The following is a 13062-nucleotide window of genomic DNA, read 5'->3' as shown; positions in this document are numbered from 1 at the left end:
CTTCCAAAGCTCCTTTCTTGTCCCAGCTGATCTCCCTGCTGGTGAGGGGGCTCCAGTACCCTGGGGAGGGTACTTCTCCCCTTCAGGACCCTCCCCAAGGTGAGGTCTTCACGGGCTTCTCCTTCTTTCTTCCTTTTTTTCCCTTCTTTTTTCCCTTCATCCTACCTCATCCTTCATCCTACATGGAGATCCCTCTTGTCCTTCAGGTTTTGAGTTCTAGTGTTCTGTGGTGTCTTATGAGGATTGCTCCATTTGTAGATGTATTCCTGATGTATTTGTGGGGAGAGGTGAACTCCACTTCTTCTTCCTAATCCTCCATTTTGCGTTTCTTCAGGAGAGATATTATAACTGTGCTAAAGTAGAAATAATAAAATAACACTATAAAAAATCCAGAAACATGAGTTTAAACATTTCAAAAATGCCCTGCGATGTCAAATGTTAATAATAATTCACAATGTTTTGCTTCAAAGTTACTCTCTGAATAACTGAATTTTTAAAAATCTGTTTTCACTAGACAAAACTTTCTGGCTTTCTTCATTCTAGTTTATTCATTTTCATATGCATATTTCAAAATACTATAATTATGAATTTTGCATCATACTTTATCACGTTAATATTTTTCTGTGTGTATGTAATTTTCTTACATACTGGTTTCTGTGACAGCAAAATGTTACAGTATGTGGCTAAACCTTAATATTTAATTATTCTACTATCACTGAAAATATAGGTTATTTTTTACTGATTGTTATAAACAATGCTAGAACAAGTTCCCTTGTGCATATTTTTTTCTAATTAAAAATTAACATTTAGAAGTATACACTTCTACAATGAGCTATGTTCTAGTTCATAAAGTTGCTTTATTTAACTGATCAAAATATATATGGAACTTTTGTAATTGGATTTTAGTTATTGGTAATTAATATTCACTTTGATAGAAATTATTAAAATAATGAATACATTTGTTCTGAAGTCCAGAGAAGGAAATCTTCCAAAGATATGAAGCAAATTCATACAAAAGATAGGAAAGTAAACTAAGGTTCCTTCTTTCTGTTTCACCTTTCTTTCAAAACATTTATTTAACTGCATACCATGAATCAATATCATCATTGCTGTCTCTTGGGTACCACATTGAGTAAGACCATCTTTGCCTTCAAGAAGGTTACAGACTATAGTAGAAAATGGGCAAGAACATACCTTTTTAGTGTAGTAAGTTCTATCAGAAGAACATAGCCAGGTATCATTTTACTGTTATTATTAATATCAGTTTGAGTGTTCAGTATTTGATTTTTGATGTATGATTTTAATCACCATAAAAATCCTATGAGGTATAAGTAAAATTAAGCCTATCTAACAAGTAAAGAAGCCAAGAATTAGAAAGGGCAGGTAAACTGCCAATGGGAACATTAATTGTCAAGATTCAAACCTAAGTTCATGACTCCAAATTCCCTTTTCTTATTGAAAAACCATCACTGTTTTGGCTTGTTTCTTTAAACTTTTTATAAAACTGAGGTATAATTGACACGTAACGTTATCTTAGTTTCACATGTATAACATAATGATTCAATATATGTATACAATGAGAACTATTCACAATAATTCTAGTTAACGTCTGTCATCTTGCCTGATTACACATTTTCTTATGATGAGAAATTTTAAAATCTACTCCCTTAGTCACTTTCAAATGTGCAATACAGTATTACTAACTAAAGCCAAGGTACTATATGTTATGTGCCCATGACTTTGTTTATTTAATAACTGGAAGTTTCTACCTTTTGACCTCCTTTACCCACTTCTTCCACCCTGACCCTCTGCCTCCGGCAAACACCAATCTGTTCTCTGCATATATGAGCTTGGTTTGAAAGACTAGCATTTGATTATAACATTATAATTCCCCTAACATATGTTGACACATGGGTCTCTAATTACCTAGAGTATCTCAGGGAAAGTAATAAATCCATTATACTTCTCCTGTGCACTTTTTTTTTTTTTTCTTATTTGGGCCGTGGTTTTCTTCGCCCAGCCCTGCACTGTCCAGTTGGTGTGTCAACCATATTAGTGTGATGCCACATAGAGAAAAATGGTAATGTTTTCACGGCAGAATGGCTTTAAGTCTCTGGCCCAGGATTTACCCAAGACTGAGAGGATCCATATTTCAAGATGAGCCAACCAGCATAGCCTAGGGTGACTGCTTTCACTTCTGAAAGTGCTATTAATAATGATACCAAGAAAACAGGCTTACATCCAGCCATCTGGGTAAACCAAGACTGTGGAAACACTAAGTAAGCAACAGCAGTTTAAAATTCTGGTCTGTATGGTTATTGGTGGAAGGAAAAAAAGTTCCCAATGGAAATACTGTTCGGTAAAAAGCAAACACTAGAAATTCTCCGTGAATTAAAACCAGTATCTCAGAGTTTCCATTGCGGCTGGAAACCTGACATTGTATCCATGGGGATGTGGGTTCAATCCCAGGCCTCATTCATTGTGTTAAAGATCCGACATTGCTGCAAGCTGCAGCATAGGTCGCAAATGTAGCTCAGATCCTACATTGCTTGGCTGTGATGTAGGCCAGGAAATGTAGCTCCAATTCAACTCTTAGCCCAGGAACTTCTAGATGCTATAGGTGTGGCCCTAAAAAGAAAAAAAAAAAAAAAATGTCTCTGGGAGTAGCTTGTTTGTATAGTTACTTTTGTTTGAAGGGTTCATGGATATGGTAACTAATGCATGGTAACTAATAATGGTAACATGTGCAGTTTGGGAATTACATAACTACTGCTCCCATTTATATCTGTCAAATATAACTTGATACTATTAAAAAATACTTCGAAGCTGAATTTCATTCAGTCTTAAAATCTGTTAAAAAGGAATGCATATCGTGTAGTATAGCTTGATGGTCTCTGAGACTAAAATCATGACAAGATGCCCCCACTTTTTATTTTCCATAGAGCTTAAATAAAATACCATAAGATGTTCTGTACGCATCTCCCATGTGGCTATCTTCTTGTTCACATGCCTCGTATGATATACTTCAATGCTGGCATATCCGTTGGGAGGACAGATCATTACATGTGGAATTAAAAAAAAAATAGTAATTCTTGCTTTACCACATATAAGCATTATGAAATACCTGAGGTGCATTTGTGTGTGTGCAAAAAGATAATATGTGAAAGAACTTAACACATAAAAAAGGCTTAATCTATGTTACACGCCCCTAAGCTTAGTTTTCATCTAACTTTACATGTTTGTTGAATAACTCCTGGATAGAAAGGCACTGGGCCTCCCAGAGAAAGACATCATTCCCAACTTAAACTTAGATGTGACAGCTAGACACGTGGGGGCTACTCAACTCTTATTAATCTCAGTGAAAAGAATGTGACCTAGATGTGCCCTCTTAAGGTACTGTACTGCTTGAAAGAGCCACCAACAATGAAATTTGTATCTAAACAAGAAACAACACTTTATGAGAACTGACTCTTCTCTTAGCAGACATGAAATCTTTTCACAATTTGAACTTAAAGTCGCAGGCTCATATCCCAGCATAATATCTGGGATTCAAATTCTCTCTTTCTCTAGTGGCCTTTAAAATCCTCTTTTTTAAAATCCTGGACTCCACAATCCACTTATTTAGGTATCTTAATGGCCTAGAATTTAATCTGATCTATCCAGTACATTTATTTCCTAGATGAACAGATTTGGTGGCTACCTGACAACGGCTGCACAGCCTAACCATGAAGTCTTAGGACAGGGGCCAGTAGTCTGGCTAAACAATTAGTGTACGAATGATAAATAATTTTGCATCCCTGATGGAATGGCTACCAGTACCATGAAAGGATCGCTCTGATTTCGCCATGATGTATTGTACTGTTGTCATGCAAAGGGATTTAATGACAGAGGATCAGGAAATCATAGTTTGCCCATCCATTTATCCTGCAGAGAAATATGCCTGAGTGGGCCAGCCAAGGCCACCGCGGAAAAGGCTAGCAAAGCAGGACCCTGCGCTCTTCACACTCAGGTGTTTGTAAGAAAGTTGGAAAGGAAGGCAGTGATAACGGAGGTTTCGTGGTGGAGGAAATGGCCTGTTAGAAAGGGGGCCTCCAGAGTGTGGTTGCTGGAAGCAGCCTGTCCGTCTTTGAGCTGACTCAGACCTAAACACCTAGCTTGCTGCAAAGCGATGCAGAGGAAGAGATACAGAGGAAATAAGCCTCCAGGGCCATCAGAACTTGTCTTTCTCCTCCTGTGTAGTTGGGGAGACATAAAATCAATCTGCACATGAAAACACAAAATCCCTGGAAAGGTAGTCTACGAGTCCAAAGTAAATTTCGTATTATTACTCAGTATGGGTAGATTTCAGGAAAGTTTTGTTTTGGTTTGTGTTTTTTTTTTTTTTTAGGTTCCTTGGGGTTTTTTTTTTTTTCTGAATATTGGATGTGGGCCTTATTTTCTGTAGACTGTTAGAAGTGGAAGGATCTTTAGAAATCATAGCATTCAGTCCCTTTGATTGTGGCTGAGAGAGGCAAACAGGTTTTTTCTAAGGATAGAAAGAGAATGACCATGATTGACCATCTAAATCAGTACAGCTTTGAGAGGGTACAAATGCATTATTACTCTGGGAGAACAGGCTGTCTGGTTACTCCAGGCATATAAATAATTAATAACTGTCTTTTGAATTTGGTTATCAAACAGTTTTACAAGTTCACCCCCTTCTGGACCGTGGGGAGGACTGGTGGCTGGATGTGCATACTGAGTGTCAGGAGGAAGAATAGCATTACCCCAGACTCTGTCATCTGCACAGTCTGACCTTCTGGCAGTGTGACTTTGCAGTTTTGAGAATAGGGTGAAAAGGTGATGAACTGATTCCTGGTTATAAACTGGGAGAAAGACAGAAGCATGCACACAGTGTGTCTATGCAAGTGTGAAGCTGCAGCTCGGTGCATACCCAGGGGCCGCCTCCATTGCCAGGATAGGGGGTGTGGAGACGGCAGACACATTTCAGACCCTGTTTATCTGTCAAAAGGAAGGAGGTCCCAGCCTGCTTCCAAATTCTTCTTGGCTCAGGGTCTGGGGAACCAAGCTTGCCTCTGGGCAGGCTATTATTACAGACTGCTTTGTGGAAATAAAGCTGGCAGGGATGAATAGAGACAGGTAAGAAGGGACATGGAACAAAATACAAGTTTTACCGGCATGAAATCAAACAAATTAATGGGCATAGAAAATGTTCATCCTGAGTACTTGTTTTATTTCATTTTCTGGCAAGATGGAATGCTGGCAACACTACATTTTCAGGCTAAGTTTATTGACCACAGAGTGCCAAGAAAGCTGAGAGATTTCATTTCACTGTTAAAGTAACAGTTATCTTTGGGCGAATAAAGGAAAAGCCCATGGGACAAGGGTGAGAATGTGGTGAAGATCAACAACTAAAAAAATACAACTCAAGTTAATATATTTCTTAGAGTTATATAATGAGATGATTTCATAAGAGTGATTAACGCAAGGGTTACAAAAGCAGTGATAGCTTCAAATAGGTTTATTTTGAACGTACACACCAAATGTAGAATCTCCATATTATGAGACCAGCTTCTGAGTCAATTATAAAGTTCTTTTGTTTTCATATACTCATATCTAATTAAATATTAATTTAGTGAACCTAGAATCCATTCCGATGCCTCTCTGTGGTCACTTGGCACAAACACTGTCCCAAATTACAACTCTGGCATCCGTTTCCAAGTTTCTGTACATATCGTCAGTAACAAGCTCTTCAAAAATGCCTTTATTTAGCACCAACTGTACCAGGTCTTGAGTGCTTTTAGAAAAATAATACAGAAAACGTTTGTTTGGGGTTTCTAGCACCTGTGACACTAAAAGAAACGATCCAAATAGTCTCAGATTTAAAGCAGGTTCACATGCTAAGGACGTGTAACTCCTGGAGCCTTTTAGTTCACAAAGGAGGTTGGAAGATAAAAACATGGCTTTGATCAACTCTCGCTATAACTTAGTATTTCTTAAATGTCAGTCACGATTATTTCATTTACCAGAAATATTTTTTTTTGTTTTTATATAGTGATTTTTATTTTTTTCCATTATAGCTGGTTTACAGTGTTCTGTCAATCTTCCACTGTGCAGCATGGTGACCCAGTTACACATATATGTGTACATTCTTTTTTCTTACATTATCATGCTCCATCATAAGTGACTAGATATAGTTTCCAGTGCTACACAGCAAGATCTCATTGCTAATCCATTCCAAAGGCAATAGACTGCATCTATTAACCCCAACCACCCACTCCCTCCCCCTCGGCAATCACAAGTCTATTCTCCAAGTCCATCATTTTCTTTTCTGTGGAAAGGTTCATTTGTGCTGTATATTAGATTCCAGATGTAAGTGATATCATATGGTATTTGTCTTTCTCTGACTTTCTTCACTCAGTATGAGAGTCTCTAGTTCCATCCATGGTGCTGCAAATGGCGTTATTTTGTTCTTTTTGATGGCTGAGTAGTATTCCATTGTGTATATATACCACATCTTCCTAATCCAATCATCTGTCGATGGACTTTTGGGTTATTTCCATGTCTTGGCTATTGTGAATAGCGGTGCAAAAAAATTTTTCATATGCATATGCTACCTATACTATTAGTTTTTTTGTTGTTTCTGCATCAAATCACTTCTATATTGAAATGAGTTTTTTAGGAGAATTTGCTTTACCTCTATAAATGGAAGAACACTTATTTTAATAAGTAAAGTTAATCATAAAAAATGCATGATTGTTGAAATGAAAATACTCATCGGAAAGTACCTAAATCATCTTATTTATTCCCAGTGGTCCCCACACCACACTTCGGTAAACACTGTTCACCCAGTCTTAGAAATGCAGAGCACAGGCATTGGCTGATTTAGAATGTACAGGAAACCTCTAAGCTAGGGATAGGATTGGTTATAGGCAGTCCTTTCTTTTGCACTTTTCTTTCACTAGTGCATTTTGTTCTTACAGAAAGCCCATTGCCTTCTCTAAAGCTTAATTCCCTTGAGCTTCACCAGAACCATAAACATTTGCAATAATAAAATCTCCTCAGGTTCCTGAGAAGTTTCGCTGCTATTATGTAACAGACCAGCAGAGAAAATATCTGCAGTCCTGTGGGGTCAACTCCCAGAAAGCTTAATATCTAGCCACAAAAGCTTTGCTATTTCCGGCTTTTTAATTTTCACTTGTTAATGTGTCTGCAACTGCCATAGTATAAATGGCAGCTCAGTTTCTCTGAAAAGAGAAAATTTTCATAGTTAGAAATCTGCTGGGCTCTCAAGGTATGTCATGTATGACAAACTCCGAGCCTCCAAGATGCTTAGATTGCAAACAGAGGATTCAGAGTCAGATAATGTCACTTCCTCACAATGCATGGTCAAAGGCAAATATTTCATTTCACTGAATCTCCATTTCCACATATGCATGTGTGTGTGTCTGTGTGTGTGTGTGTATATGTGCGTATATCTATGTATATGTGTGTGTATTATATATATACATATAATACATACACACAAATGATGGCCAATTTCCCCATTGTCTATACAAATATACATGTAAATACACAAATGTATATATATTTGTATAGATAATGGGGAAATTAGTCCTCATCTCAAAGTGTCTACTGGTGAGGCAGCTTTCCAAAACCTTCAGAAACAGATGGGAGACTAATATGTATGTTTTAATTATTCAATGACAGACTTTTATTTACATATATTATATTTAGGATACTGTTCTAGATGCTGGGGATACTTAGCTAAGCAGAATGTAGTTTCTGCTCTCAAAGAGCTTACAATACCCAGAGAAATGACACACTATAATACAAAGTATTGCCAGAGCCTATAAAACTAAAAATGTGTCATCTGCCCTTATATTTATTATTGCTAAATAGTTTTATAAGGCCATCTCTATGAAATCTAGTTGGCAGGATCAATTAATTGTGCTAAAATTAAAATGTTCAGGAAATTCGGGGAAAAGAAAAGAGAGAATGCACGTGAGTAATCATGGCTTTAAAAGGATTCTTTGACAAGGATCCTAATTTTAGGCATCTGGGATGTCACTCAATCCTAGAAAACTATAGCCAGGACAGGCCTTCCAGGGTCTGGTAGTGAGTGCTATCCACTTAGATACATAGAGATGGTCAGGTACAGTCTAGGGGATGGAATGAGACTTTGTGTTCTGAGGGCAGCCAGGTCTTATTGCATGGGGAGGATTACTTTGGACCCTTAATCAGAGGTCCCTCAGTCTTCTTTCTCTGTGACTTCTCTCCCATTCTGAATTTGTCTCTCTTTAAATAGCTCTCTCTCAAGAGCAGGAGAAGGAAATTTGGCACCAGGGATTTCTCAAATATATAATCCTGTTCTCCAAACTCATATTCCCTTATCTGAAAAACAGGTGATTGTATCAACTTTGACCAACTATTATACAGATGACACAGGTAATATTGACAGGGTGCGTAGAACCCAGCACAGTGCTCCCTACAGAGTAGACATTCAATACATGTGAGTTCTTCCCCAGACCTGCTGTCAGAGATTATCTTGTATTTTGCAAATATTGTGGATTTCTTGGCTTTTATATATTTATAACACCTATTCATAACACTATATTTATTGTACATATGGCCCCTGGTTCATTAATTCAAAAAACACTGGTTGATGTGTCCATGGAATAGATTCTTGGAATTTAAAGATTAATGGAACAGAGTCCTGCCCTCAGCGAGCTTGCAATCAAACATTTCAACAGGTAGTTTTAATACAACTTGCTGAGTCCTATGATGGAGGCATGTACAGTGTGGCAGGGCTTCAAGAGAGGAATGCTCAAATTTGTTGGTGGGCAGGGATGTTTCAGAGAGGAAATGGGTGAGTACTGTTGTGTTAGTCAGTTAAGGAAGAACTAGGATGCAGTCCAAGAGAACCTGGACAAATCATACTTGTGGTCTCATTTTTGTGAGGTGTCTCTAACAACAGGGGCCTTGATTCAGTGGTCCTAGGTCAGCTTACACTGTAGCTGGGACATAATCACTTTGTTTATCTAGAAGATACCCATGCTGGTAGCTGTTGGGGAAGCCAGCAAATTCATATAATATACATATTCATATAAATACTTATTTTTATAGTATATCATTGTATTATTTACAATGTTGTATTAGTTACAAGTGTATATAAAACTGAATAACTGTATCTATTATTAAAGGCATCTTTTTTCAGATTCTTTTCCCTTATAGATTATTACAGGATACTGAGTATCATTCCCTGTGCTATAAATAGGTCCTTGTTGATTATCTATTTTATATATGGTGTGTATACATTAATCCTAAACTCCTAATATAAGCCCTTAAATTATTGAGGATGAACAAAAGGGATCCTATGATTATTTCGGTAGACTACTCTGGAGCAAATATGACCTTGCTTAGTACCATTTGGAATAGATCACTCAGTTAATGTCAGTAAACTCAGGTCACATGGCTGTCCCATTCCAGACACTGAAGAAAGAGCAGGGAACAAGGCAGTCTCATTACTGACGTCACTCCCAGTCTCAAGGGAAGATAGACACGCAGAAATATTCCAGTGATGTTGGTGTAATTTGGTAAAAGATATTCTGTCTCATTCATTAAATATTTGTTGAACACTTGCACAATATAGAACCACACAGAGTAATGTGGAAGCACCCTTGGCTTGGGCTGGGAGGTCACAAAAGGCTTCCTGGGGAAGATCACACCCAAGTTGCATCAAGAAGAATCCCAGATGGATTTGCCAGACAATAGGGATCTTTCAAGCAGTAAAAGGAGACTGGGCAATGTCACAGGGCTGTAAAACAACATAGTGCCTGTGGGGAATAGCAAACAGTTGAGTCCAGCATTACCAGATCGTCACATATAAAGCAGGTGATGAGGCTGGAGATGTAGCAGGTGAGAGATCATGAAGAACCTTGTACGTGTGGCTACGTGTATCTGATAAAGGACTTTATCAACTCTCTGAAGCCATTAAAGATGGTGATTTTTCTGGAAAATAGAAATTTCTGTTTTCAGTCATGCACTGATAAAGGTTTTCTTTTTAAGTTATAGTTACTAAAAGTATAACATTTATATGAGAGCATAATATTTATATGTTATTATCCATTCATTTACTTAATAAATATTTATTGGTTTCCCACAGTGCCCAATCACTGTGATGGGTTCTGAGAATAAAGCAGTGAGTAAAATATATGCAGTCCTACCCTCATGAGACATGCTGTCTAGAGAGAGAGAGAAATTCAAAGGGGTTATTATGAAATAATTACAAGACATACTGTGAAGAGGCAGTATGGGGTATTAGGAAGCCAGTAATTGTAGAGCCCAGTGTGAAGGTCTCCTGGGTAAAGGTCAGTTTGGTGGGAGCCCTGACGAATGAGTGTGATTTCAGTAGGTGAAGATGGAGTGAAGGGGCAGAGAGGTGAATGGGTAGGTAGAGCAAGGTGGACGTTGAGCACAGTGAAACTATAAGACATTCTAATAGTGGATACATGTCATTATACATTTGTGAAAACCCATAGAATGTACAATACAAAGAATGAAGTCTAATGCAAACTGTAGTGGACTTTAGTCAATAACAATGTATCAATATTGGTTCATAATTGTAACAAGGTTACCACACCGATGCATTATATTAATAATAAGGGTAACCGGGGAGCAGAAAGGGGATAATGGGAACTCTACTTTCTGATAAAAAGTTTCCATAACTCTGAAACTGTCCTAAAAAAAAAAGGTCTACTCATTTAAAACATAATTAAATCATGGCATAGCCATGAATTGCTAGAAAGCTCAGACTAAACAGACAGTGTTGTCATACAAGAAACAATGGAAAATTCCTGGCTTTTTGCCCAGGGATCTCCCTTGTCTCCATGCAGAGAGATTTCTTACTGGTACTTAATGCCAGTACCTCCTGGATAAATATGAGAAATTTAGGAAGTAGAAGCAGCTGCACCCGGAGTTCTGTGTGTTATGGTCTCTGAAAAATACAAAAGCTACCAAGAAGTGATCTCTTGCACTTCTGGGTTTTCCTTCTGCTCAACACTTAGAGCTGTGTCCAAAAGATGGTCACAGCAAGGGCCCTGGAGCAGGATGGAGCAGTGTCAAAAAGCCGAACACATTCCCCAGGAAGCTATTAATGTTGGAGGCAGATGTTCTATCAGGTCATCAGAGCTCTCTGTGGTGATACCAACTCAAATTACCACAGATTTACAGTAGCAGTTTATTAATATAGCTCTGCTCTTCCACACCCTTGCACCCCCAAGAGGCCAAGTCCATAGAAAGGTCCCAACACAATGCCAAATATGGTTATAAGGTGTTAATTGCTAGTGATTCTCAACCACACCATATTATCTTGGCTAAATGTGGACCAAGAGAATATTCAGGTATTTGAGGTTTTTCTTCTCATTGCTTCGCTAATTGATTTAGAAATGTGAACTGACCCAGTACTCAGTGACAGGCCATGTGTTCAGCTTGGGGTAATTAGGTATCACTAGTCATTCAGTCGCATCTTACATCCCTCTTCTGTTTCTCTGGAAAGAAATTAGGAAAGCAGTGAGTTATGTCTTCCTCAAGGTGAACAGTCTTTCCAAATTTGCATCTAGTGTTAAGAACAAAAGCTACCTTTTCTTTTGTCAATTTCTTTTCACATACTTGCATACTTTATCCTCCTGGTACAATAGGACACTCTTGTCTGCATTAAACTTGGAAGCATAAAATTTTCATTACAGAGAGAGACTTCATGGATGCTGTGCACTCATTTCCAACAAACTCTCAGTGGCTGGAAGTCAGTTACAAACTTTCAGTCCCTCAGATGCCCCACGATCAAGCAGTGGATGTGCACTGGTAATAGTATGATTCTGGAGAGGTTTCTTCTTGTTTGGAGTATTTGCTGATATTTCTCTGAAAAGTCTAAGTGTGCGCAATCAATGCCACTTAACAGGAAAGATCATGCTACAGCTATGTTAAACTATGTTTTTTTAGTTGCCAGTTTGCACTAACCATGTCTGTCGGAATGAGGAAGAGAGGCCCCATGTTGGACAGTTTGTAGTTCTACATTCCTTAGTTAATAAAATCAAGAAAATATGATCTCTTATGTTCAGATTCCCAAATGTCACTGAGGTGGCTGTAATGATCAGATTCTGCAATGATCCGAAAAGTCCGTGGACCTTTCTCAACCCCACATTCCCACCAAAAAAAAGTTTAACTCCTAGAAAAAAGGAAAGTTAGTTGCCCTCTCCATGACAGAAACACTATTAAAGCTAACTGTTACTGGGTACCCATCTGTGTTACAGGCATGATGGTAAATGTCTTACATATATTCTCTCATTTAACCTTCTGACAGGTCACAGACATGTTTAGTGCAAACTGGCAACTAAAAAAACATAGTTTAACATACCTGTAGCTATATTAAAGTTTTATTATTACCAAATGTATATATAGCTAAGGAGAAAAAGTTTCAAAAAGGTTAAATAATGTGCTCAAGTTCACTTAGGTAGTAAAGTGGCAATGCCAGGACTTGAACCCACATATTAAAATGCGACATCGTGGCTATCCTGTATTAACCACCATGTATTTGTTTCTACCTTATGGAGAAACACAGCTGAGGTTTTGTAGACGTTACTGAACACCTGTTGCTCTCCATAGTGACCGGTTTTGAGGCAAGTCCGGTTTTAAGCTCCACATGGATCCCCACCACCACCACACACAAATACACTGGGTAATAACTGTTCTATAGAAACGGAGTGAATCTAGGTCCCCAGAAGAGTCTCTGGATGGGGCACCAAACATTCTTCTGAGAGGTTAAACAGAGAGATGCTCTCCAACATTCATTTTAACTTTGTCTACAATGTGATGACTGCATTTTGGAGAAACTGGGTAAGCCTCCTCATCCCAAAGACAAGAATGCCCAGTGGTCTTTTCAGGCAGACAACCTGGCTTTATTAACTACAAATGGGTATGATCTGGGCAAGCGATAGGTCATGTTAGCTTCATAGTGTCAAAGGGAAACAGGGGTTCAGTGAATGGTCTAAAAGAAAATTGTCC

General features: G+C 38.2%; 2 protein-coding genes across 11 annotated transcripts in view; one reads left to right on the top strand and one right to left on the bottom strand.

Annotated features, from left to right (window-relative positions):
• GRM5 (glutamate metabotropic receptor 5) overlaps window positions 1-13062 on the top strand; it is a 523795-nt gene that overhangs the window by 299743 nt on the left and 210990 nt on the right. The window lies entirely within an intron of this gene.
• The window catches only part of LOC102160855 (uncharacterized), a 393443-nt gene continuing 385683 nt past the window's right edge, over window positions 5303-13062 (bottom strand). The window contains exons 11-12 of one of the 3 annotated variants that reach the window (XR_014814881.1): window positions 7527-10011; window positions 5303-7478 (exon numbers count right to left, since the gene is read on the bottom strand). The gene's annotated coding sequence lies outside the window, so the exon portion shown is untranslated. Of the gene's footprint in view, window positions 10012-11459; window positions 11550-13062 lie in introns of all 3 variants that reach the window. The other 2 variants (XR_014814879.1, XR_014814882.1) reach the window with 2 other exon arrangements.

Source organism: Sus scrofa, chromosome 9 (assembly GCF_054392235.1).
Source record: "Sus scrofa isolate SSC_HxYL_T2T_F1_AM1 chromosome 9, Sscrofa_HxYL_maternal_Yorkshire_Landrace_v2.0, whole genome shotgun sequence".
NCBI lineage: Eukaryota > Metazoa > Chordata > Mammalia > Artiodactyla > Suidae > Sus > Sus scrofa.
The sequence above is the reverse complement of the archived record's forward strand: the minus strand, read 5'-3'. Positions and strand labels throughout refer to the sequence as shown.